The sequence below is a fragment of the Lissotriton helveticus genome, chromosome 1_2 (assembly GCF_964261635.1).
Source record: "Lissotriton helveticus chromosome 1_2, aLisHel1.1, whole genome shotgun sequence".
Lineage (NCBI taxonomy): Eukaryota > Metazoa > Chordata > Amphibia > Caudata > Salamandridae > Lissotriton > Lissotriton helveticus.
This window is the reverse complement of record NC_136058.1, coordinates 283,943,819-283,968,803: the sequence shown is the minus strand read 5'-3', so window position 1 is coordinate 283,968,803 and position 24,985 is coordinate 283,943,819. Positions and strand designations below refer to the sequence as shown.

At 43.9% G+C, this 24,985-nt stretch overlaps 1 non-coding gene across 1 annotated transcript; it reads right to left on the bottom strand.

The window, feature by feature from the left end:
• Positions 1-6,105: 6,105 nt before the first annotated feature.
• Positions 6,106-6,161, bottom strand: LOC144808168 (U7 small nuclear RNA). The gene has a single exon (XR_013606694.1). It is a non-coding gene; the product is annotated as a U7 small nuclear RNA (small nuclear RNA).
• Between the last annotated feature and the right edge of the window lie 18,824 nt (positions 6,162-24,985).

Sequence of the window (24,985 nt, the reverse complement as noted above, 5' to 3'; positions counted from 1 at the left end):
ATGCTAAATGTAAAATCAACTCTGTACATGAAATGATTAATTTATGCAAAGCTCCGCCAAATGAATTTGTATGTTATAATCTTTTAAAATTTTTAAAACCACTTTTATTTTGGTATAAGAATGAAAGCTTTTAAGAAAATGGTTCAAAATTGATTATATTGTACTAAATATTTGTGGTCCTCAGTGGAGAACCAAATCAAATTAAATAAATAAAACATGAAAACTTGAGGGCTGAGGAGAAGTCTTTCTTAAACTTAGTTGAAGAGAGAAGAGCAATTTATAGGAGAAATGAAATGCTGAAACAAACCAAATCAAAGTTTTGGCAAATTGAGGATGGAAAACTTAATGGTAGAGTGGTGAATGTTGCTATTCACATAGATAAACCTGTTAATGGTAAGCTTTGTATTAGGAGAGACAATACGCTCTTTGACAATTACTTTGTGGGTGCAAGCCAATGTGAGGATACTTACCAAATCCTGTGTGGTTGGGGATTCAAAGGTGGCAAAGATCCAATTTCTCCTGGAATTTATTTTGTATCTGGGGACAAAGCTTACTACAATCTCCCAGGCCACTGGTATGGGACTTGTTATGTTGGTTTAGTTTTTCCAAAGATTTTCCATGTAGACAGAAATGTAGAAGGTTCATTTGAAATTAGCAATAATCTGAATAGATATAAAAGAGAAAGTTTTTCAGAAATTTTGGGAGATATTTTTGGTGCAGTAATACCTTTAGTGGGTATAACCCTGAATGCAGTCAAAATCAGAAAATTGTCCACGATTGTTGACAGACTGTCTACTGATACAGCCAGTGGATTTCAGCTAATGGATACTGAGCTTATTGCCATGAGATCCATGGTTATGCAGAACCGTCTTGCTTTAGACATTCTGCTAGCAAAAGAGGGAGGAGTTTGTGGAATTTTACATGTCCAGCATTGCTGCACATACATTCCAGATAAGAGCCAGAATATTAAAATGTACATTAAAAACATTACAGAGCTTCATTCAGAAATTGTTCCTTTAGAAAATGAAGATTTTTCAGAACGCCTGAGCAAAAGATTTGCAGCAATCAAAACCTGGTTCCAAGAGATTGGTAGTTCAATTTTAGGCAAAATACTGACTCCTTTATTAGTTATAGTCTTTGTGATACTTTTGCTGAAAATCAGTTGCATGTTACACAAGAGAAAGAAGTATTTAAGGGAAAAGAAAAGGATATATAAACTCCGAAAGGAACAGGAGAGAGAGATTGAGATGGAAGAGATTCGTAGAACCCAATATGAGAGTTGCAGACAAACAGCTGAGTCAAGAGTTTAGAAATACTAACATTGTGATTCAAAACATGGGTGTAGTTTGGTGATTTTGAAATCACCAGATGAGGGAGTTGATGGAGCGAGGTTCAGAATAATATTTTGTTCTGACTCGCAAAGTTAAACTTCCATAATATCATAACCGTATTAATCAGTGTATGTTGAAATGTACTAATCAACCTAGTTTAAAATGCGTTACACGACACAAGGGACTTATAAATGTGCTCTATGTTGCAACTGCAAGTATGTGAAAAATAATAAACTAACTTTGTCTATTTTCTTTGTCAGAATTAAATGCGGCTGTTTAATTAATAGCATGTGCTTATTTGTGTGTGCTTATGTTATGTCTTTTCGTCTTTATGTGGCATAAGTTCATGGAAAAATATGCGGCCTAAATGAATAAGGTTTATATGAAAAGCAGCTTTGTGTGCTTTTAGCTAGTTAACATAAATTAATGGGATAATAATTAGCAAAGGGGGTGGGTAACAGAATGGTTTTCAATACTCCAATTAATCGATTTCTTGTATTTGTTTGCATACTAGTTCTCCATGAGAGAGGCCTAAGGCCTGAGGCCTAGCGTTTTAAAGGTGGTGTTGTCGAATCCTGTCCAGAGGGAGCAAGAGCCCTACGTGGAAAGTTTTATCACGTTGAAAATATTTGCAAGCTCAATTGAAAATTGTATTGTACGTGCTCATGGAAGGACTAAACCAAGGACAGGAACGGGCAAAGTCTGCCAAGTTAAGGAAGTCACCGCCTCTGAATTGTAAAATGTTTCGGTTTGAGGAAGCTGCGTGACTTGAAAATATGAGACAATGGACTCTAAGAAAAGTCTGATTTAGTCTTCGAGAAAGATGATGACACCATATGAGCTGACATCTGTCAGCCAATCCGAACTGTGGATGGTCAAGAAAAGAATACTTTTTAGTGAGATTAGCTAGTTAGAAAGGTATAAAAACCGAGCCCCAAATCGGGAGGGGGCTGCTCGCTTTCCAAATCCTGAAGGGCGTGACGTGCTGATGGACATTTGGCGCACGTAAGGATAGTAAGCCTTAATGACTTTAACTTTTAGATGAAGTGAGTTTTAGACAGGGAAAATAGAACTTAGGGGTTGGAAAACTGTTTATTTTACTTAATGCTATGACACTTTGAAATGTCAGTCTAATGTGCCTTTCCCCAATATAAACGTTGCTAATTTGCTAATAAAATAAACATTCTTATTTTAAAATGCTCTTTCTTTGAATAATAAAGTTAATAAATTAGATTTTGAAACAACAAGCTGGTCTTCTTTATTCATGGTCTAGTTACCATCAGCTGATCCATTTACCTTAGTGACTTAATTAAAATGTTTTATGCTTAAAATCCATGGTAAGAAATGATAAACTGCAGTTGTATATAAATGTGTAAATAGTTTTATGAATAGTTCTGATTAATTAGGTCACATGATTCAGCTGCCCAAAATTTGTCTCGGTAGTTTATGGGCATTGTGAGAGATATATAATTAATGGTGAGTATCATGGTGTTGGGTAGTGTTGTTGAGACAGATTTTCTATAGGGGCGCTGCATCAGTACCCATGTCACTAGTGTCACTGTTACTTTAGCGAGTGGGCCCAGGGCCCACTACTTTACACTCTGCAGGTCTGGTTTGTTTAACTTTAAGCTTGTTGTAATCATTTATTTACGTCTGGAGAGACAACTTCTCACAAAGCATTCTATTTACCAGCAAATCTAGAATGGAGGTTACATGGACTAAAACAATCCAGGCTTTCAAAATAAGGTAAAATTGTGCAATTTCGGCAAACAACGATGAGAATGGCTGTTTTCGTTTTCAAAATCAACTGGCAACATCTACCATTCATTAACATAGTCATCAATATCAACAAAACAAATGTAAATGTTTACCCCGCTTCCTAATGAAAAGATAATATTAACATTTAATTAATGCAATATGACTATTCAGCAATCCGTTTTAGTTTAGATAAGAACAAAAGTATTTATCCAGATCTTTCATTAACCATGAATAGATGACTCCTCTTTAAGAAGAACCTTCTTGACAAATAGTAAAGAGCTAAATTTTTAACATGTAAAGCTGTAATTTCACGCCCTAGGACTAAGTAACACCTACTTTTATTATGGTCATAATTTATATATTCACTTTGATTAAAATGGGAAGGAGTAAAAGATCTGAGGGTACTAACAGAAGTTAAAATTGACATTTTAACACAGAAATATAAAGAAAAGAAGTTGATGGCATTGCACAGAAAATATGCAAATATAAGTACTACGGCCACTCCCTGCTTGAGATCTGAAGTCGACAAATCAAACACCACTCTGGCGTACATGCGCCAAGGTATAATGTATGCCGGGTGGGCGTTCGGTCGTAAGGAAGTCTCGTAAAAGTGATACAGTGAAATCTACAAGATTTCACCTAGTCACTTTTACGACGCCACTGCAACAAAACCTTGCACCTGCTTGAAGCAGGTTTAAGGATTGACGCAGCATGATGGGAATAGGCATTCCTGACCATTGCTGGAGTTGTGTCGTGCTTACAACACAACTCCAACAATGCATTGCCTTTACGACAAAAGATGCGTCACACATCTGTCTATCCTTGCGCCATGGTGCACCGCATTGTAAATGCGGCGCATCCATGGTGGCGCATGTTTTTTTTCTGTCTCGCAAATTAACTGGCGCCATCTCTGCTAATATGCAGAGATGCGCCAGTTCTTGTAAGTCTGCCCCCTAGTCTTTACATGGAATAATGAGGAGAAATGCTTTATATCACCTCGTTTTTGCTGTTTCTATACGTACTGTTTTATGCAACACATATAAAAAACAACTAAGCAATGATTCCCCCTGTGCAGTCACCTTTGCACTACGTTCCAAGGGTGCCTGCGTTTGGGCTAGGCAGCTGTAATTTGCGCCAGGACAGTGGGGAAACACATGGCTGCAGAGTATTGTTGTAAATACGTTGGTATTGCGTTTCCAAATGTGGCAGAGCGTGGCATTAAGCAAAGAATGCTAACGCCGCTCTCCGTCACTTTCCATGTAAATATACTTCTTAATGTTTTAGTGGAGGCAGGAGATGCAGGGTAGGGGGAGTGGAGAATTTTGAGGGGAACTTTAGGACAATGAGCTATAAAATGTGCCCAAGCTTTTCAAATTAACAGCCTCATTTATGAGGTTTTGGCACAGGGCAGCGCCGCAAACAATCTTAATGCGCTGCCCTGAGTCACAAAAACCTGCACAAAAACAATTACGAGGGGCGTTTTTCCTCTATGTGTGCAGGAAAAGCGAGAAGAAATGAAGGTATTTCTCCTTGTAGCCTTTTGACGTATTCCCAGGTTTTTTAATTCTCGTTAGTCAATGCCATGGGTGTTACGTGGGAACACCCACAGTAATGCCCATGGCACGCCTCCCTATTGCAGGGTGAAGCAACACAGCAACTTTTGCTGCGTTGCCTTAGTCCATATCTATAAGGCCATGATAAAAGCCACGTTGGGTGGCTTTACACGGCCTTGTAGATATGGCCCTGCAGTGTGCGCCGTCGGGACCGTCACCAAAAGTGAATTTCCGGCAGCGCACAGGAGCTTGTAGATAAGCCCCTGAGTGTCTTGACCTTCAGTAGACACAGACATTTCAATATATAATGAAAAACGTGTAGTAGAATGCACCATTAATCCAATTTTCGACAGATGTTCTGCTGGACATGTCATTTATCTGCCCCTCCCTAGCAGAATTGTCTTCAAAAACACAAATACAACACAGGTGTCACCAGTCAGGAGACCCTGTCAATACAAGCATCGGTAATGCATCTGTTTGGACTGTGTGATGAATTTAATGCTGTTTTCATCACTCATCGCTAGGGACAAAGGAAGGACCTCCCTGACAAGTAACACGGGCGTGGAGAGGATATGGTGCAGCAGCCAGAGCTGCTGACTCAAGAGCTGGTGATCCCTGTTTTCGTCTCGGCATCGCAACATCCAGTGATTCTGGGCAAAGCACTTTCTCCAGATGCTATATATATGTTCCAAGACGAAAAAACAGAAAAGAGGGAAAACTTTCTGAAAAAAGAGTCCCACCAAAGCAGATGTTAACAGTATTTTGACCAGGGAAACTGATATGAGAAGCAGACAAGGAACAGGCCTTTGTAAATGCAGGAAAACATGCTAAAACCAATAGATTGGAGGAAAAGTAAGTGGCAAGCACTGAAGCCAAGAAAGAGAGGCTCGGGATGAAAGGCCTTTTTTAAGTTTATATTATAAACAAAAGATTTCACAAGCACAGCTGTGAAGGTGGAACCTAAAAAGGACCAGGTGCTCTAACTCGTAGTCAGTTAGGTAAGTTACCATGTCACTAGTGTCACTGTTACTTTAGCGAGTGGGCCCAGGGCCCACTACTTTACACTCTGCAAGTCTGTTTTGTTTAACTTTAAGCTTGTTGTAATCATTTATTTACGTCTGGAGAGACAACTTCTCACAAAGCATTCTATTTAGCAGCAAATCTAGAATGGAGGTTACATGGACTAAAAAGATCCAGGCTTTCAAAATAAGGTACAATTGTGCAATTTCGGCAAACAACGACGATAATGGCAGTTTTTGTTTGTGTTTACAAAATCAACTGGCAACATCTACCATTCAATAACATAGTTAGCAATATCTACACAAGAAATGTAAATGTTTACCCTGCTTCTTAATGAAAAGATAATATTAACATTTAATTAATGTAATATGACTATTCAGTAATCCGTTTTAGTTTAGATAAAAACAAAAGTATTTATCCAGATTTTTCGTTAACCATGAATAGGTGGCTCCTCTTTAAGAAGAACCTTCTTGACAAATAGTAAAGAGCTAAATTATGACATGTAAAATTGTAATTTCACTCCCTAGGACTAAGTAACACCTACTTTTATTGTGGTCATAATTTATATATTCACTTTGATTAAAATGGGAAGGAATAAAAGATCTGAGGGTACTAATAGAAGTTAAAATTGACAATTTAACACAGAACTATAAAGAAAAGAAGTTGATGGCATTGCACAGAAAATATGCAAATATAAGTACTACGGCCACTCCCTGCATGAGATCTGTCGTCGACAAATCGAACACCACTCTGGCGTACATGCGCCAAGGTATAATGTATGCCGGGTGGGCGTTCCGTCGTAAGGAAGTCTCGTAAAAGTGATACAGTAAAATCTACAAGATTTCTCTGAGTCACTTTTACGACGCCACTGCGTCACAACCTTGCACCTACTTGAAGCAGGTGTAAGGATTGACGCAGCATGATGGATATAGGCATTCCTGACCATTGCTGGAGTTGTGTCGTGCTTACAACACGACTCCAACAATGCATTGCCTTTACGACAAAAGATGCGTCACACATCTGTCTATCCTTGCGCCATGGTGCACCGCATTGTAAATGCAGCGCATCCATGGTGGCGCATGGTTATTTTTCTGTCACGCAAAATAACTGGCGCATCTCTGCTAATATGCAGAGATGCGCCAGTTCTTGTAAGTCTGCCCCCTAGTCTTTACATGGAGTAATGAGGAGAAATGCTTTATATCACCTCGTTTTTGCTGTTTCTATATGTACTGTTTTATGCAGCACATATAAAAACAACAAAATGCCATGCATGATTGTTTATGTGCAGAAAGGTATCCCTTTCTGTAGAAGTTTGAAGTTTGAAGTTTAAAGTACTGGCAGAGCGCTCTGTGTCCAAGTGGCTTCCTGGCGCTAGGAGATTAAGACAGTTACCACAAGACAGAACACCAGGGAGTGATTAAGACGGGAAGGCTAGGGAAAACAGATGTGTTTTAAGTGCCTTGCGAAAGTGCAAGTAAACAGGAATGGATCTAATAGTCATAGGGAGGCTGTTCCAGAACGGGTGGGCAAGGATGGAAAATCAAGTACCGCCTACTCTGAACGAAGGTTACGAGAGGGAAGGTAGTGGGTGATCATGGAATTGATGAAGATAGGGGCCGTGCGGGCGCGGGCCATAAAGACAATGCAGCCCATCTTGAAGAGGGTCGTCTGCAGGATGGGAAGCCAGTGAAGGGATCTAAGTAAGGGGATAGTATGATGGAATTTAGGAAGCCTGTGAATAAGGCGGGCGGCTTGATTCTGGATGGACTGAAGACGCTGCAGCTCGTAGGCGGGGATTCCCACATAGACGCAGTTCCCGTAGTCCACCCGAGAAAGAATCATAGCCAAAACAATATTTTCAGGGCATCGAAGGAGAAAAAGCGGGAAATCTTTCTAATAATCCTGAGGGACAGAAAACAGGATGAAACGACAGAGCTGACCTGGGGGCGAAGGGAGAGGTCCTGACTGATTTTAATTCCCAGGGTTCTAACTGAAGCAGAAGGAACCGGGGGTGGGCCAAAGGTGGAAGGCCAAAAGGCAAAGGTCCAGGGGCTAGACGAGCCACCAGTCAGGACCAGCTCCATCTTGTCCGGATTAAGCTTTAAATGGTTTTGATTCATCCAGTCAGCAATGAAATTGAGTGTGGTGTGGAGTTTAAGGATGGAGTCAGAGTTATGAGAAAGGTCGAAAACCAGCTGAAGGTCGTCGGCGTAATTGTATACGGAGACCTCCATGTTTAGCAGAGAAACAATAAGCGGATAAATGTAAAGGTTGAAAAGAAGAGGGGAAAGGGAGGACCTTGGGGAACCCCGCAGGGCACCGGACGAGAGGGGGCAGAGAAACTGGAGAGACGAACGGCCTGCGTCCGACCTTGGAGAAATGAGGCGAGCCAAGAGAAGGCGGAGCCCCGGATGCCCGCTGCCGTGACATGGTTGAGGAGGATGGAATGGTCGACCGTGTCAAAAGCAGCGGACAGATCATGAAGCAGCAAGGCTTGGGGGGAGTTGGAATCAGCCTTACTCTTCAGCTCGTCCAGAACAGCAAGGACCACGGATTCAGTCGAATGGACTGGGCGAAAGCCAGCTTGATGGGAGGCCAGGAGATGGTTGTCCTCGATGTAGGCCAAAAGGCAGGAAGTGATGTGGCTCTCCAGGATCTTGCCTAAATAAGGGAGCAGGGAGATGGGTCTAAAGTTAATGGGGAGAGTAGGATCAGAGCCAGGTTTTTTCAAGATAGGGACCACTGTGGCTGATTTAAAGAAAACCGGAACTATACCCTGGGAAATGGAGGAATTAAGAAGGGGGGATCGGGGCAATCGGAGAACAACTCCCTTAAAATGCAAGCTGGTCCATAGTCGGCAGGGGAGCCTCACTTGATTTTCCTGAGCAAGATAAGAAAAGATTCCTTTGAAATAGGTGGAAATTGAGTGAGAGAGGAGAGAAGAGGGGGAGGGAAGGGGAGGGAAGGGGAGAAGAAGACGGAGGGATGTTCCGTTTGATGTTGGCAATCTTCTCAAGAAAGAAGTCATTCAAGGAGAGGCAAAGGGCTTGGGATGGGACTGGGTGAGGGTTAACTCTGTCAGATGCGGCCAGGGAGTGAACGATAGAGAAAATCTCCTTAGATTTATTTGCCGCTGACAGGATCTTGCCAGAGAAATAGTCTGATTTGGCTAAGAGGATAGTTCTCTTGTAGTTGTTAAGGAGAGACCTATATCGATCTCTCAGGGAGAGGCAATAGTTGCGCCTCCACTGGTGTTCTGACTGTCTGAGAGCCAATTTCAGGGTTTTAAGGTCATCTGTAAACCACTTATTGGCTTCGTAAAGACGGCACGCCTTGACCCTCCTGAAAGGGGCCACTGGATCGCATGAGATGGACAGCCAGCCGTTAATGGCATCAACTTGTTGATCAAGAGAGAGATCCGATAAGTCAGGAGGAAGGGCCGTCAAAGACGAGCAGAGAGTGTTAAAATCCACCCGATTCCAGTTTCGAGCTAGAATGTTCTTGGGCAGGGATGGCTTATGGGTGGCTCCATGGTCAATAATGAAAGAAATGAGCGAGCGATCCGACCAAGTGCAGGGGAGAATAATGATGGAAGAGATTACCCGACTGGCCGACCATAACTGGTCAAGGATGTGACCATGAGAGTGAGTGGGGGAATGAATATGAGAAATGAAATTGAGACCACACATGGTGTCAGTGAAATCTTTGGAAGCCCTATCTTCCCTGGAGTCGCCAGGCCAGTAATTGAGGTCGCCCAATAGGAGAACCTAGGAGTTGTTGACCACAAGAGTGGCCAGCAGCTCCTGTAGGGCAGGCACAAAATAAGGCATGGTCTGGGGGGGTGGTATATAAGAATTACAGTAAGGGGGACCAAAAGGTTCAGCGACCGGGCCACTATAAAATCAACGTCGGGTATGGTAGGATGAGGAAGCAGTTGGAACTGAAGATTGGATCGGATGATCATAGCCACTCCCCGCCGACTTTCCCGTCGGGGCGATCGGCCCGGAGGGCATAGTAGGAATCGGGAAGTGCGGATAAGACATCCGGCAAGGAATCTGCGGAAAATCATGTTTCCGTAAGGAACAGGAAATCAGGGGCCTCTGTATCCAGAAGATTATAGAGTTCCAGCTGGTGTCTGCCCGCCGAGCGGGTATTAAGCAGGAAGGCCGAAGCCATAGCGGGCAGGCAGGGAGGGCAAGGGGGGGATGCAGGGGGGGCGGTCGACTGGGATCTAAGCAGGGGAGCCGCAGAAAGGGAAGGGAGAGGAGCAGGGATTCCAAGGGCAATGATACGTTTGAGCGTAGAGGAACTGAGAGACCCATTACCTTGATTAGCAAGGAGCTGTGTGGAAGAGTAAGTCAATAGAGGGGCAGAGTTTGTGGCCTCGAGTCCCGACCGGTCGCGGACGGGCGCAGACAGGCTTGCCTTTGGCGCGCCGCCGGCGCGCCTGCTGCGCCCGCCCGCTGCGTGGGCGTTTATAGGGGCGGAAGGAGGGTGGTAGGCTGCTGACAACTAGACCGCAAGCCTGAGCGTCCTCCCAAGATGGCGGATCCCCGTGGCAACGACCGCGTCAGCGCCCAATCGGCTGCACGTGTGCCCGGGAGTTCAGGAAGTGGAGAGAGCAGGTAAGAAATTCCTGTGCTATATTTCCAAAGGGTTTACAATATTTACAGATTGTACTAGTGCCCAAATCGCAACTAGCAAGTATTTAAAAAAAAATATCGAGCGTCCTACTCCTCCGGCTTTCCGCCTCAGAGGAGAGATTGCCCAGCGTAAATGTCTGAGATAGACAATAAAAATTCAGTATTTGAGCACAGTTTTCAAAAGCACATTAACATCCAACACCCCCGGCTTTCCGCCTCAGGGGAACGTCAAATCTGAGCGTTTTTGTCTTCCCGCGCTTTAAATCCCTTAGAGGGCGGTAGGCTGCTGACAACTAGTCTGCATGCCTGAGCGTCCTCCCAAGATGGCGGATCCCCGTGGCAACGACCGCGTCAGCGCCCAATCGGCTGCACGTGTGCCCGGGAGTTCTGGAAGTGGAGAGAGCAGGTAAGAAATGCCTGCGCTATATTTCCAAAGGGTATACAATATTTACAGATTGTACTAGTGCCCAAATCGCAACTAGCAAGTATTTAAAAAAAAAAAATATCGAGCGTCCTACTCCTCCGGCTTTCCGCCTCAGAGGAGAGATTGCCCAGCGTAAAAGTCTGAGATAGACAATAAAAATACAGTATTTGAGCACAGTTTTCAAAAGCACATTAACATCCAACACCCCCGGCTTTCCGCCTGTACATAAGCAATCATTCCCCCTGCGCAGTCACCTTTGCACTATGTTCCAAGGGTGCCTGCGTTGGGGCTAGGCAGCTGTAATTTGCGCAAGGACAGTGGGGAAACACAGGCCTGCAGAGTATTGTTGTAAATACGTTGGTATTGCGTTTCCAAAAGTGGCGGAGCATGGCATTAACCCAAGAATGCTAACGCCGCTCTCCGTCACTTTCCATGTAAATATACTTCTTAATGTTTTAGTGGAGGCAGGAGATGCAAGGTAGGGGGAGAGAAGAATTTTGAGGGGACCTTTAGGACAATGAGCTATAAAATGTGGCCAAAAAAGGAGGAAAAAAAAAAAAGAGAGAAAGGGAGGAAAGGGGGGCGAACAAGTACACAATAACATAAAATTAGAGGCACTTATGGGGGGGCTTGGGAAGAGCTGGGGCACTTACTTCCTGAATTCCGGATAGTGAGTACAAGGGTTTCTCATGGGAGGGGGGGTGGTTTGGGAGGTCACTGGGGGGTGAAGGGACGGGACAAAAAGGGAAAAAAATATTTATTCTCGATCAAGCTCCAATCAAAGTACACCATGGAATTTATTTTTATTTTTATTTTTGGGCAGATAAACAGGACATTATGTAATCAGGCAGCATTTTCTACTAACATCTACTCCCAGAGCCATGAGTAAGCTTAAGATTTTCTCTTGGAATGTCAATGGTCTCCACACCAAACCTCGAGCAAATAAAATTCTGCAGTACTTTCGTGATGTTGATGCGGGAATCATTGTACTCCAGGAGACACACTTAATTGAGAGTGAAATGTTGGAGCTAGTCAGGAAGAATAGGTGGCTAGATACATCAGTCTCTACCTCTCAATCGCTGAACATAAGGGGCGTGTCTATCCTGTTCAAAAAATCTCTGAACATGAAAATCGTACAGCAAAAGGCGGACACTGGAGGGAGATGGGCCATTGCAGTGGTCGAGATAGGAGGCACAGCCTTTACATTAGTCAGCTATTATGGGCCGAATCGTGACGACCCTACGGCATTAGAATCTTTATTTTTTCACCTCTTACAATTTCCAGAACCAGTTATAATTACTGGTGACTTTAACATCGTGTTGAATCCTTCACTGGACAAGTCACCAACAAGTAGACAGCAGACTCTTTCAAAATCCAGAAATTGCTTACTTGGGTGTATGAACCAATATGGCTATGTTGATATATGGAGGGTTAGAGAAGGGCAGAGGCAAGGATTTTCGTTTAGAAATCTTAAGTATCGACATCGGTCGAGGATAGATTTTATCCTAATCAGCCGGGCCCTGGTCGATTCGGTTAAGAGTGTAGGCTATATCCCTTCACACCTCTCTGATCACTCTGCCATGAACCTGGAACTCGAGTGGGGGGATAAGCCCCCTACTCGGTCGTGGTCTTTCGATAGATCTCACTTTACCTCTTTGGAGGATATAGAGTTTATACAATCAGAAGCACAGGAGTTTTTCATAATCAACATTGGTTCATCACCACTTGGTGTGTCTGGGATGCCTTTAAGTGTTCATTAAGAGGGATAATAAAGAATAGGACCGTATACAGAAGAAGGCAGTATATGGAGGAGGTGTCCTCTATCGAAGCGAATATGACAGCAGCTCAGATAGACATCGATAACTGTAGAGTAGACGATAGTCATGATTTAACCTTGAAACTTACAAAATTGGCAGAATTGAAAAATAAATTGTCATCTGTTCTAGACAAGCGCATTTTGCAGAGATGGGAGGCGAGCAAATTATCTCATTTTCAATACGGGGAGGGGGCTAGCAGGTTGTTAGCATGGAAAATAAAATCCGACCGGGTACGAAATCACATTGACTCGGTTACAACAGATAGAGGCACTTTCACAAAAGATGTAGACATTAGGGAAATCTTTAAGGATTTCTTCCAGGCAATATATCAGGAAGACCTCAGTGTCACATCTGAAAACATTACCAGCTGGTTAGAGGACATCTCTCTACCATCTCTGTCGGCTGCACAGAGCAATTTCTTAGAAAATGAAATAACTCAGACTGAGGTAGAGCAGGCCATAAGGGGAGCTAAGGGAGGTAAGGCTGCAGGAATTGACGGTTTACCGTCTGAAATGTATAAAAACTTGATATCAGAGGTGTCTCCCATCCTGGTGACCTTATTTAATCAGATATTGAGGGAAGGAGAGGCCCCTCCCGTCTCCTGGGATAGCGCCTCAATAACACTCATCTTGAAGCCAGGAAAGCCCCCATCTGACTGTGGTTCGTATCGACCAATATCAATTTTAAATGCCGATTACAAGATTCTGGCGACTATATTGGCCAAAAGGCTCAGTCAGGTAGCCCGGAAATATTGCATCCCAACCAAAAAGGTTTTGTAAAGGGGAAGCAGCTATATGAGCTCATTTATGATCTAGTGGGCGCTATAGATGTGGCTACGAAGGAAGCTTTGCCCCTCTCGGTACTCAGGTTGGACGCCACCAAGGCCTTCGACAGGGTAAATTGGCTGTACCTGTCGAAGGCCTTGCGAAAATTCAACGTGGGGGACAAATTTCATAGAGTAATAAATCTGCTTTACGGAAGACCGTCAGCTTCAATGTTGATCAATGGGGGCCTATCCGAGCCATTCCGGGTAACGAGGGGAACGAGACAGGGTTGCCCCCTGTCTCCCCTGTTATTCGACTTATATATTGAGCCATTCGCACAAAAACTGAGAGAAAACACACTAATAAAACCTTTTGTGTATTGCGATTGGGTCAAATAAGTGGCACTCTACGCAGACGATATCATGATTTTTTCACCAGACATCAATACTGCGTTCTCAGAGGTCATAGACTTAGCCCTGGAATTTGGAAGGGTTTCTGGATATGAGGTGAATGCCTCCAAAACCGAGTCAATGTCGTGGAATGTCAACTTAAATAGCCACAAAGAAACATCAAGAGTTAACTTGTGGTACCTGGGGATCAATATAGTCAAAGACATAAATTTGATAGCCTCCTCAAACTTTGCTAAAGTAGCAACGCAGTGCCGTAAATTGATGAGAACATGGGTACACCTCCCTCTTACCATCTTGGGGAAGGTGAATCTTGTAAAAATGTCTATTTTGCCAAAGGTTTCTTTTTTAATTAATTCAATTCCGCTGTTTTTTGACCCTAAATTAATTTCAAAGCTACAGAGTGAGATATCTTCTTTCATTTGGAATAATAAGAATCCAAGAATTGCTTGGAAAAAAATAAGGCGTCGCAGGGAGAAGGGCGGGTTGGCGGGCCCTGATATCCAGGCCTACGCATGGGCATTTCAGCTATCACATGCACGCATGCTTTTAAAAGTTCCTACTGAGAATGGCGTGGGCCTTATGTTTTCCACCTTGCTGAACTGTGAGGGAGTTGGACAGGGCAGTTTCTTGTTTAAATTCGGAGACCCTAAATTAAAAAAAAAAAATACAGCTGAAGGTGCTACAGGGGATGGCCACACATGGTATAAAGTGAGGCAGCTGATCAAACTAGGCTATCACTCAAGCAGTGCTCCTATATGGGATCTACCCGCCCCCCCGGCCTGGGCTGAAGATCTATTAGCACTACCTTTGAAAGAGGCCGGAATTGTATCTTGGGGCGACTTGTTTATGGATGGATCTCTACTTCCATGGTTAACAAAGCTGGGCCTAGACTCTCAAGATTTAAATATCTACAATCTCAAGTTGGGCTCAGGCATCCCGTACACGGTCTTCGCGGAATAGCAGCTTACCTATAGGGGGAGGAAGCGAGTTAGAGGCGTGTCTAATGGATAAACCCCCTGCAAAGAAGGAGATCTCGCTTTGGTACAATATGATTTTGGAGGAAATAGATGGCAAATTTTGTCTCCCAACGCTACTGTAGGCTGAGTCGTTCCCAGGAAAAGACGTGGAAGAACTTTGGACAACTTCATGTAGGATGTTGTGGGATTTGGTCAAACCAGCTTGGCTCCGAAGGAACCACTTATTTACAATCCATAGGGCTTACTATTCCCCGCAGAGGCTGTCAAAATTTTCCCTGACAGGCCCGGTCTCTTGCCCAAGATGCGGATTGCGGGCGGCGTCCGACATTCATATGTTCATCGAATGTCCGCAAATTACCCCCTTCTGGGATGCCATAAGTAGTAAACTATCTTCAATACTGGACTCTCGCATTTCTATAGATTTAGGCCTAGTCATCTTTGGTCTGAGCGGGAAGTCCCACAGCGCTGCCTCCAACCTGGTGTTTTATTCCATACTGGCGGCGCGTAGGGAAATTTGCAGACATTGGAAAGACGCCTTGCCAATCCTCCAGATTTCAAAACTCGATCTGGCAAGGGTAGGGAATCAGGGAAAGAGAGCCTTTTGGAACCTACTGGTGTGCTAATGTTGAGCCTGGGTTTTTTTTTGTTTTTTTTTCCAGGTCCAATGATTAATGCAGATATGGCTCACCTTCTGGTTCCGCGGCAGTACGCTGCGGTGCTTTTGGGGCCCTGGTATCTCGGGCACTATTGACCAACAAAATAGCCCTCACGCCAGAGATTCATGGCTTGCCAGCATTCACTGTTGGGATTTGGTCGCCATCCTTCCTACGTTATCCCTGCCAGCTAACGCTGAGACAGTATTGAGGCATTGCCTGATCTTCTGCTCTGTGGCAGTTTTTGTTTTGATAGATTGGAGCCATAAATGCAAATGAGGATAATAAAAGAAATAAAAAAATAAAAAAATGTGGCCAAGCTTTTCAAATTAACAGCCTCATTTATGAGGTTTGGGCACAGGGCAGCGCCGCATACCATCTTAATGCGCTGCCCTGAGTCAAAAGAAAAGGACCGGAAGAAGCAGTAATCTATGAGATACGTACATTTCTATCCTTTTCCCCTCGCTGCCGCACAATGGGCTGCTATGAACTAAAGCAAGCACCCTTGCACCATAGTGCAAGGGTGCCTGCCTTGCAGGGATGATTGTTTTTGTGCAGGAAGAGACACCTTCCTGCAAAAAAACAATTACGAGAGGCGTTTTTCCTCTGTGTGTGCAGGAAAAGCGAGAAGAAATTAAGGTATTTCTACTCTTTGCGCCTCACTTACACCTCCCCTAGGAGGTGTAGCCTTTTGACGTATTCCCAGTTTTTTAAATTCTCGTAAGTCAATGCCATGGGTGTTACGTTGGAACACGCACCGTAATGCCCATGGCACGCCTCCCTAATGCAGGGTGAAGCAACACAGCAACTTTCGCTGCGTTGCCTTAGTCCATATCTACAAGGCCATGATAAAAGCCACGTAGGGTGGCTTTACACGGCCTTGTAGATATGGCCCTGCAGTGTGCGCCGACGGACCGTCACCGAAAGTGAACTTCCGGCAGCGCACAGGAGCTTGTAAATAAGCCCCTGAGTGTCTTGACCTTCAGTAGACACAGACATTTCAATATATAATAAAAAAAGTGTCGTAGAATGCACCATTAATCCAATTTTTGACAGATGTTCTGCTGCACATGTCATTTATCTGCCCCTCCCTAGCAGAATTGTCTTAAAAACATAAATACAACACAGGTGTCACCAGTCAGGAGACCCTGTCAATACAAGCATCGGTAATCCATCTGTTTGGACTGTGTAATGAATTTAATGCTGTTTTCATCACTCATCGCTAGGGACAAAGGAAGGACCTCCCTGACAAGTTACACGGGCGTGGAGGGGATGTGGTGCAGCGGCCAGAGCTGCTGACTCGAGAGCTGGTGATCCCTGTTTTCGTCTCGGCATCGCAATATCCAGTGATTCTGGGCAAATCACTTTCTCCAAATGCTATATATATGTTCCAAGCCGAAAAAAAAGAAAAGAGGGAAAACTTTCTGAAAAAAGAGTGCCACCAAAGCAGATGTTAACAGTATTTTGACCACGGAAACTGATATGCGAAGCAGACAAGGAACAGGCCTTTTAAATGCAGGAAAACATGCTAAAACCAATAGATTGGAGGAAAAGTAAATGGCAAGCACAGAAGCCAAGAAAGAGAGGCTCGGGATGAAAGGCCTTTTTTAAGTTTATAAGAAGGTGGAAGCTAAAAAGGACCAGGTGCTCTAACTCGTGGTCATTTATGTAAGTACCCATGTCACTAGTGTCACTGTTACTTTAGCGAGTGGGCCCAGGGCCGACTACTTTACACTCTGCAAGTCTGTTTTGTTTAACTTTAAGCTTGTTGTAATTATTTATTTACATCTGGAGATACAACTTCTCACAAAGCATGCTATTTAGCAGCAAATCTAGAATGGAGGTTACATGGACTAAAAAGATCCAGGCTTTCAAAATAAGGTAAAATTGTGCAATTTCGGCAAACGGCGACGACAATGGCTATTTTCGTTTATGTTTACAAAATCAACTGGCAACATCAACTATAGTTAGCAATATCTACAAAACAAATATAAACGTTTACCCCGCTTCTTAATGAAAAGATAATAATAACGTTTAATTAATGCAATATGATTATTCAGCAATCAATTTCAGTTTAGATAAGAACAAAAGAATTTATCCTGATCTTTCGTTAACCATGAATAGATGGGTCCTCTTTAAGAAGAACCTTCTTGACAAATAGTAAAGAGCTAAATTCTAAATATGTAAAGTTGTAATTTCACTCCATAGGACTAAGTAACACCTACTTTTATTATGGTCATATTGATATATTCACTTTGATTAAAATGGGAAGGAGTAAAAGATCTGAGGGTACTAACAGAAGTTAAAATTGACAATTTAACACAGAAATATAAAGAAAAGAAGTTGATGGCATTGCACAGAAAATATGCAAATATAAGTTCTACGGCCACTCCCTGCTTGAGATCTGTCGTCGACAAATCAAACACCACTCTGGCGTACATGCGCCAAGGTATAATGTATGCCGGGTGGGCGTTCCGTCGTAAGGAAGTCTCATAAAAGTGATACAGTGAAATCTACAAGATTTCACTGAGTCACTTTTACGACGCCACTGTGTCAAAACCTTGCACCTGCTTGAAGCAGGTGTAAGGATTGACGCAGCATGATGGGAATAGGCATTCCTGACCTTTGCTGAAGTTGTGTCGTGCTTACAACACGACTCCCACAATGCATTGCCTTTACGACAAAAGATGCGTCACACATCTGTCTATCCTTGCGCCATGGTGCACCGCATTGTAAATGCCGCGCATCCATGGTGGAGCATGGTTATTTTTCTGTCACGCAAATTAGCTGGCGCATCTCTGCTAACATGCAGAGATGCGCCAGTTCTTGTAAGTCTGCCCCCTAGTCTTTACATGGAGTAATGAGGAGAAATGCTTTATATCACCTCGTTTTTTCTGTTTCTATATGTACTGTTTTATGCAGCACATATAAAAACAACAAAACGCCATGCATGATTGTTTATGTGCAGAAAGGTATCCCTTTCTGTACATAAGCAATCATTCCCCCTGCGCAGTCACCTTTGCACTATGTTCCAAGGGTGCCTGCGCTGGAGCTAGGCAGCTGTAATTTTCGCGAGGACAGTGGGGAAATACAGGCCTGCAGAGTATTGTTGTAAATACATTGGTATTGCGTTTCGAATAGTGGCGGAGTGTGGCATTAACTCAAGAATGCTAACGCCGCTCTCCGTCACTTTCCATGAAAATATACCTCTTAATGTTTTAGTGGAGGCAGGAGATGCAAGGTAGGGGGAGTGGAGAATTTTGAGGGGAACTTTAGGACAATGAGCTATAAAATGTGGCCAAGCTTTTCAAATTAACAGCCTCATTTATGAGGTTTTGGCACAGGGCAGCGCCGCAAACAATCTTAATGCGCTGCCCTGAGTCAAAAGAAAAGGACAGGCAGAAGCAGTAATCTATGAGATACATACATTTCTATCCTTTTCCCCTCGCTGCCGCTCAATGGGCTGCTATGAACGAACGCAAGCACCCTTGCACCATAGTGCAAGGGTGCCTGCGTTGCAGGGATGATTGTTCTTCTGGAGGAAGAGACACTTTCCTGCACAAAAACAATTATGAGAGGCGTTTTTCCTCTATGTGTGCAGGAAAAGCGAGAAGAAATGAAGGTTTTTCTCCTCTTTGCACCTCACTTACACCTCCCCTAGGAGGTGTAGCCTTTTGACGTATTCCCAGGTTTTTTAATTCTCGTAAGTGATGAAGCAAAGCTTCGCATATTTTGCGACTTGCCGAAGTCAAGAACCTCGTTTATGTGTAACAAGGTAATAAGTGTACGTCTTACTAACGTTTATATTTAGTTTAAACGAGGTTTCCAGAGGCTTGCATATGTGTTTTACTAAAATAATTTACTCGAGTCACTTAAAATGTCTGCCGCTTGTATTTAGTTACTGCGCATGCGTCAGCCACACTCACGTGTCCTGACGCGTCTGCAGAAGTGGAGGGAAATTTATGCGCATGCGTAATACATAGCTTGGCCCAATGTGGTACTGCTCGTGCCACTGCTCTTGTGCCTGTTTCCATGTAGCTAACATTTAGACTGCATAAGTATATGTTATGATGATAAGTTGAAAGTACAACCCTGTGATGTGATTTCATAACGTTATTTCTGTGTATTAATTTGTTCTCGCTTACTTTTCATGTACCGCGGGGAATGGGGGTCCAAACTGATTGGGAGCCATATTGACGGTCTCTTCTGCGCATGCCCAGAGAATACTGAAAGGTGGCAACTTTGGACAGTGGAACTCAGCCAACTGGCAGCCACAGTCAAGATGCGCCTGGGAAAGCCACCTCTGCGCTACGAGAACGGAGAATTGTTGCTCCTCATGTGTTACAATGTTAATTGTCACTCGTATTTCTGCACAGTTTCTCATGGGAACCCCAATCTTGCTAGGCGGTACCCAAATATGTAAAGTAGGCATACAAATCTTGTATTCTGATTGGTGTGTTACCCAAATCCTACCTTAGGACCAATCCAAATTGAGGGATTCTGACACTTTGCAACATTGGGGGGTGGTACACCGTCCCAAAGAGTATATCTACCCTGGGTTCACCTAGGGAATTGTCCGACTTGTCTGGTTTAGCTGACCTGTCACTGACCCATCATACTCAATAGGTGACTGAAGATACAGAGAGCTGCGGAGCACTCTGTCCGAAATTGACCATAGACTAAGGTTTTACTGAACCTTAAAGTGCTGGCGAAGCACTTTGCTGGGAGTTCGCTGACCCAATCGGGGTCTTGATCGATAGCTGCAGAGAGGGTGGAACGCAGGCGTTGCTTCCAAACTGCGGGTGTGGTCCTGTCCTGAGCGGTCCTGTCCTGAGGGTTTGCTGTCCTGTCCTGAGGTCCTGTCCTGATTCCTAATCTGAGGGTATCCTGTCCTGTCCGGGGTGTCCATTCTACACCTGCTGTCCTTTGAGGGGTATCCTTCCTTGAGGGTTTCCTGTCCTTAACTGACCCGTGGCCAGGGTTTGGTTTCCACACCAGTCTAGGTAAATACTGCTCTAAGTTCCTTAAACTTGCACCTTTCTATATTTCAGTCTTTTGCTTTAATAAAGACATCTTGCACATGTTGATTTTTCCATGCTTTTGCCGCAAACTATTGAAACGTAAAGTCATTTTACATAATTTTCTTGATATGCTCTCATGTCATCCTACCTTGTAGAAATTATATTTTGCATTGCAGTTTGTCATTTTCTGATATGGTCTAGAACCTCCTTACCTAGACTGTTTAAAGATTCCAAACTTTAAGTTTAGCGTGTTACTCTTTATAGGCCCTCCTATAGTTACCCATGCATAGTCTGTCCATGCTTAAACATTTCTGAGATTATATAGTATTTTTCCATTTGCATTTCATAACAGTATTTCGATGATTACCCTGTCTTTATTTCTCTATAGTTATATCATTTACATTATCCTAGTTATTGAATGCCTTATTCTTGTATATCTCATGAATGAAAATAACGAACTCTAGATAAACATTTTAAAACTTCCAGTTGTCCGTGGTCATTTAAACAATATTGAATGTCATTTGAAATTGCATTTGCTGCCTTTCCTTTTACAGCTAGGCCCCTGATCCATTGAAGTCATAGGTACCCGTGTCGGTGGATGGTAAGTCGGGTACACTGAGTCATAACGATAGGGAACACGCACACAATTGGTAGCAGCCCGTGAAGTCGCCTGGTCAATGAATAGTGTGAATTGAAAGTATATGGGCCCTGTAGCCGGAAACGGCGAAATCATTGGCTGGGTGACCTCGCGCGCTCTATCAGTTTTCTGGTAGATCAGAGGATGGTTAGGGACTAGCTAAAGGTTAGGTAGAACTAGTTAGACTAGTTGAGTCGGAAGCTGCTAGTACATTAATGTTGCTATAAGAGCGGCTGTTCCGAGGGGACTGATCACTCTCTTGTGAATACGCTGCTGAAATCAATGAACTGTTTTTTCATTATTATTCTTGTTCTTATATTGTTATATGTATTAATCCATGCATTTGTCAACCGTTTAGTTTCTTGTTGTCCGAACTCCCCGGGGAATTGAAAGGGCAAGTGGTGAATAGAATCCATTGTCCTGAGGTCACAGGCTTAAGGAAAGTTAGGTGCAGGTTAGGATAACCGGGAAACTAACTAGGGTTTTTCTGAATACATGAATGAATAAATGTCAGTAACGAGGTTCATTGGCAAAATTCCCATAGTGGCGTAACCTAGTAAGGGTCACATCGGAAAAGTAGCAGGTTCCTCGGAGCTAGGGTGAAAGCAGAGGGGTCCGCTGGGAAACCTTAAACTCGGAATATATCCCGGAAAGAAGTGGATGAGTTTAGGGGAATAACAGGTTCACCGATGCTAGAGTGAAGGGTAGGCGGAAGAGATCTGCCCGCAGCGCGTGAAAAGTAAATGGAAGTAGTTTACTTGCAGTAAAACAAAGCTATCCTGTCTAGACACTTGAGCACTGTGGCGAATGTGTATTTGTTGTAAAATAACCAAGCACTGAGCACTTTAAAAGGAAAGAAAGTTTCCGTTACCTTGTGAAGGGAGGGAGTCAGTCGCGAAGCGTCTCTGACGTCACTCCGTGCCGCGCTGGGATTGGTAGAAACAGCGGGCGGGTAGCGGGGCTGGAATTGTAAAGGAGGGGTGAAGCGCCGAGGAGTGAGAACTGTCTCACGAAGGGGCCGCGCACCCATTGGCCAAAATTATTTGAACGCGCGCACCTCATTGGTTGCACGCAATTGCAAGGCGCGTTCTGATTGGAAGTAGCTTTGTAAACAAAGTTAAGCGTAGAAATCGTATGTGGCACTCGTATTGTCCAGAGACTAGACCCGATCCGAGAAACCAAGGGTTTGAAAGGGATCAGTGGAAAGCCAATAGATACGATATTATGTACGGAGGAAAGAGGAAGATGTCCCTTGTAAGTAGGGTAAAGAATTATTTCAAAACGGACAAACCGATTAAATCTAGGGAAGGCGTTGTTGTCCCGCCACCGAATACTCCTGCCTCATTCATGATGTTTGACCGAGGGTACAACACCTGTGTGTGGTTGGAGAATTGGGTGAAGTACACAAAAGATGACGGAGTATTGGCTTTTCCGCTAGACGGTACTTTTAATGGTAGAATTTTATTCAATTTGAGAACACGCATGAATGAATTACATCCCAGACCGAGACTAATGCAGTATGAGGCATTAGAGGAATGGGAGATTGAGGCTTTTGAAAGAGAGAAACCCCGAATGGACAAAGGTCTGACTAAATGGTACCCCAGGCTGAAACAAGAGACCAGGGATAAGAGGATGAAACAGTGGAGGCAGAGCATGATTGTTGAAGGTCTGTTTCCCATGATGCCAGCAGGTAACCCTTCTGGGGGAGAGAAAAGGACAGAAAAGAGTAAGCATTGGGGGGCTCCTGGGGAGTCAGACGATGAATTTTTAGATGACATTTTTACGAGAAGTCCGCCCCCTTATAATGAGGGAGCCCGAACTTCCAGTGCAGGAGAGAACCACCAGCGTCCATCTATTAAGGAGGAGGACAGATCCCTATGTAGGGGGGGAGGGGGCCAGGTATTGCCCTATTTTGAGAAGCCCGAGCCCCCAGAGGTACGAAATATATATCCCAGTATGCCCGTGAACCAGGAGGAAAAATATTCCCGTGAAAAGCTCTTTTACCCCAGACCTCTTTATGAAAACGAAGAAAAAACAGTAGGTTCAGGAGTACCCTTTTTGCAGCCTCCATATGGGGAAGAGCGTAGGTCATTTGGCACAGGAACTTTGTTCCCGAAACCAAATTATGGTGGGGGTCCAAGTGAGACGCATCCTACGGCCCCGAGTTTTACGCCTCAACTGACCCCACAGATGATACCTGACCGAACATTAGGAAGAGTGTTAGATGAAAGGGAGCAAGAGGCCATAGCTAAACAGAGGTCAGAAATAATTCAGAAAATTTCCCAGTTAAATACCAGTCCTGAAGCTTTGACTATTCCGGTAACAATCGGACCAGTGGTTCCGTTGTACGGGAATAATCAAGGAGGTCTGAACCCTCCAGTTATGAACCCGATAATGGCCCCGCCGAGGCAAGAGCCCCTATTGATAGACGATCAGTCCAGTGAGTGCGAGTCTGAAGTTGTGTTCTTGGACTTACCAAACAAACAAGCAGGGAAGGGAGTGCAGAAGAGGCATAATCCTTTTGATGCGAAAGAAATTAAATTAGAATCAGCAACAGGGACTAGGAGTGTCTCTTTGGTAACGCCGGAAGAAATTGGAAATTGGAGTCGGGAATTAGAAAAACAGGCTCCGCAAACGAAACCTTTAGACCTCTACAAACTGAGAGTAGAAATAGAGGAATTGATGGCAGGAAATGTGGGGCTAGACAGACTGAACACCTATTCTGAAGAAGAGTTGCTGTTTATGTGTAAAAGTCTTACTAGGAGTACTAGGGTGCTCCACGAAAAACTGACAGACACCGCAGCTAGTATGGGAATAGATATATCCAGATCCAAGCCCTTGCAGAAACCATACCGAGCTGAGTTCTCAGACAAAGACTTAGAGAATTTGAATGTATCAGGAAGAAAGTCGCAGATTAAAGAGTTGCTTGCAGTTTTGCAAAAATGGGGAGACGTGGAAAAATGGAAAACGAGGTGGGCACATAAGAAAGAGGAGGCCCGCTCCAGACAAGCTACCCCTGAGTTCCCTCTGAGAGAAGTAGACAAGCCTGAAACTTTATGCCCCATGCGCGAAGTACCCGGTGGGAGGTATGTGCACGTTCCGTGGTCCAGACAGGATATTGTGTCCTTTACTAACGATTTCCCGAAACTGCGGGAGAAGCCAGTTGAATGGTACCGGCAAGTGGAAAGGTTTGTAAAGGTGCAGAAATGCCTGTGGAAAGACCTGGATGGGTTTTTCGACATTGTGGTCCCGGTCGATCTATGGACCGAGTGTAAAATAGCCATAGCCTGGCCTAGTGAGGAATACCCGAGAGATGAAAAAACCGGGGAACCATCGAAAGAAGTGATGAGAAAATATGAGCAAGTAATTCAGCATCTGAAACTAAAGGTCCCAGCAAAGGAAACTGATTGGACCAGGATAGACAGAACAACGCAGGAAAGAGAGGAGACAGTGCACGCCTATTATGAAAGGCTGTTACAGGTGTTTAAAACATACAGTGGTATAGATAACATCGAGATGAAGGACATGACGCACTTCATTTACAGGTTCGTAAATGGTTTAAGACCTGAAATTTGTCAGTGGATAAAAGATAACAAAATATGTTGGCACTCCAAAAAGGTAGATGAGGTCCTGCGGTACGCAAAGTACTGCGAGGACGAGATGGCAGAAAAGAAAAAGGCTCTCAAGGAAAAGGTGATGTGGGCTCAGGTGAAGCTCGCAGAGCAGCAGGAAAAGCAGTTGAGTAACATGGTCAAAAATGCTAAGAATGAAGGCCCTGGGGGAGGGGGAGGAGGCAAGCCCCGGCCCAAAATGAGCAGGGAGGAGGCTATGAAGAAATTTCCCTGCCATCAGTGCGGCGAAATTGGACACTGGCGTAACGAGTGTCCTTACTTGCCCGAAGATAACCCCAAAACTCCTGATTTAACTCCACAGACGCAGAAAGAGAGACCAAGAAAGACTCAACCACAGGTAAAAAC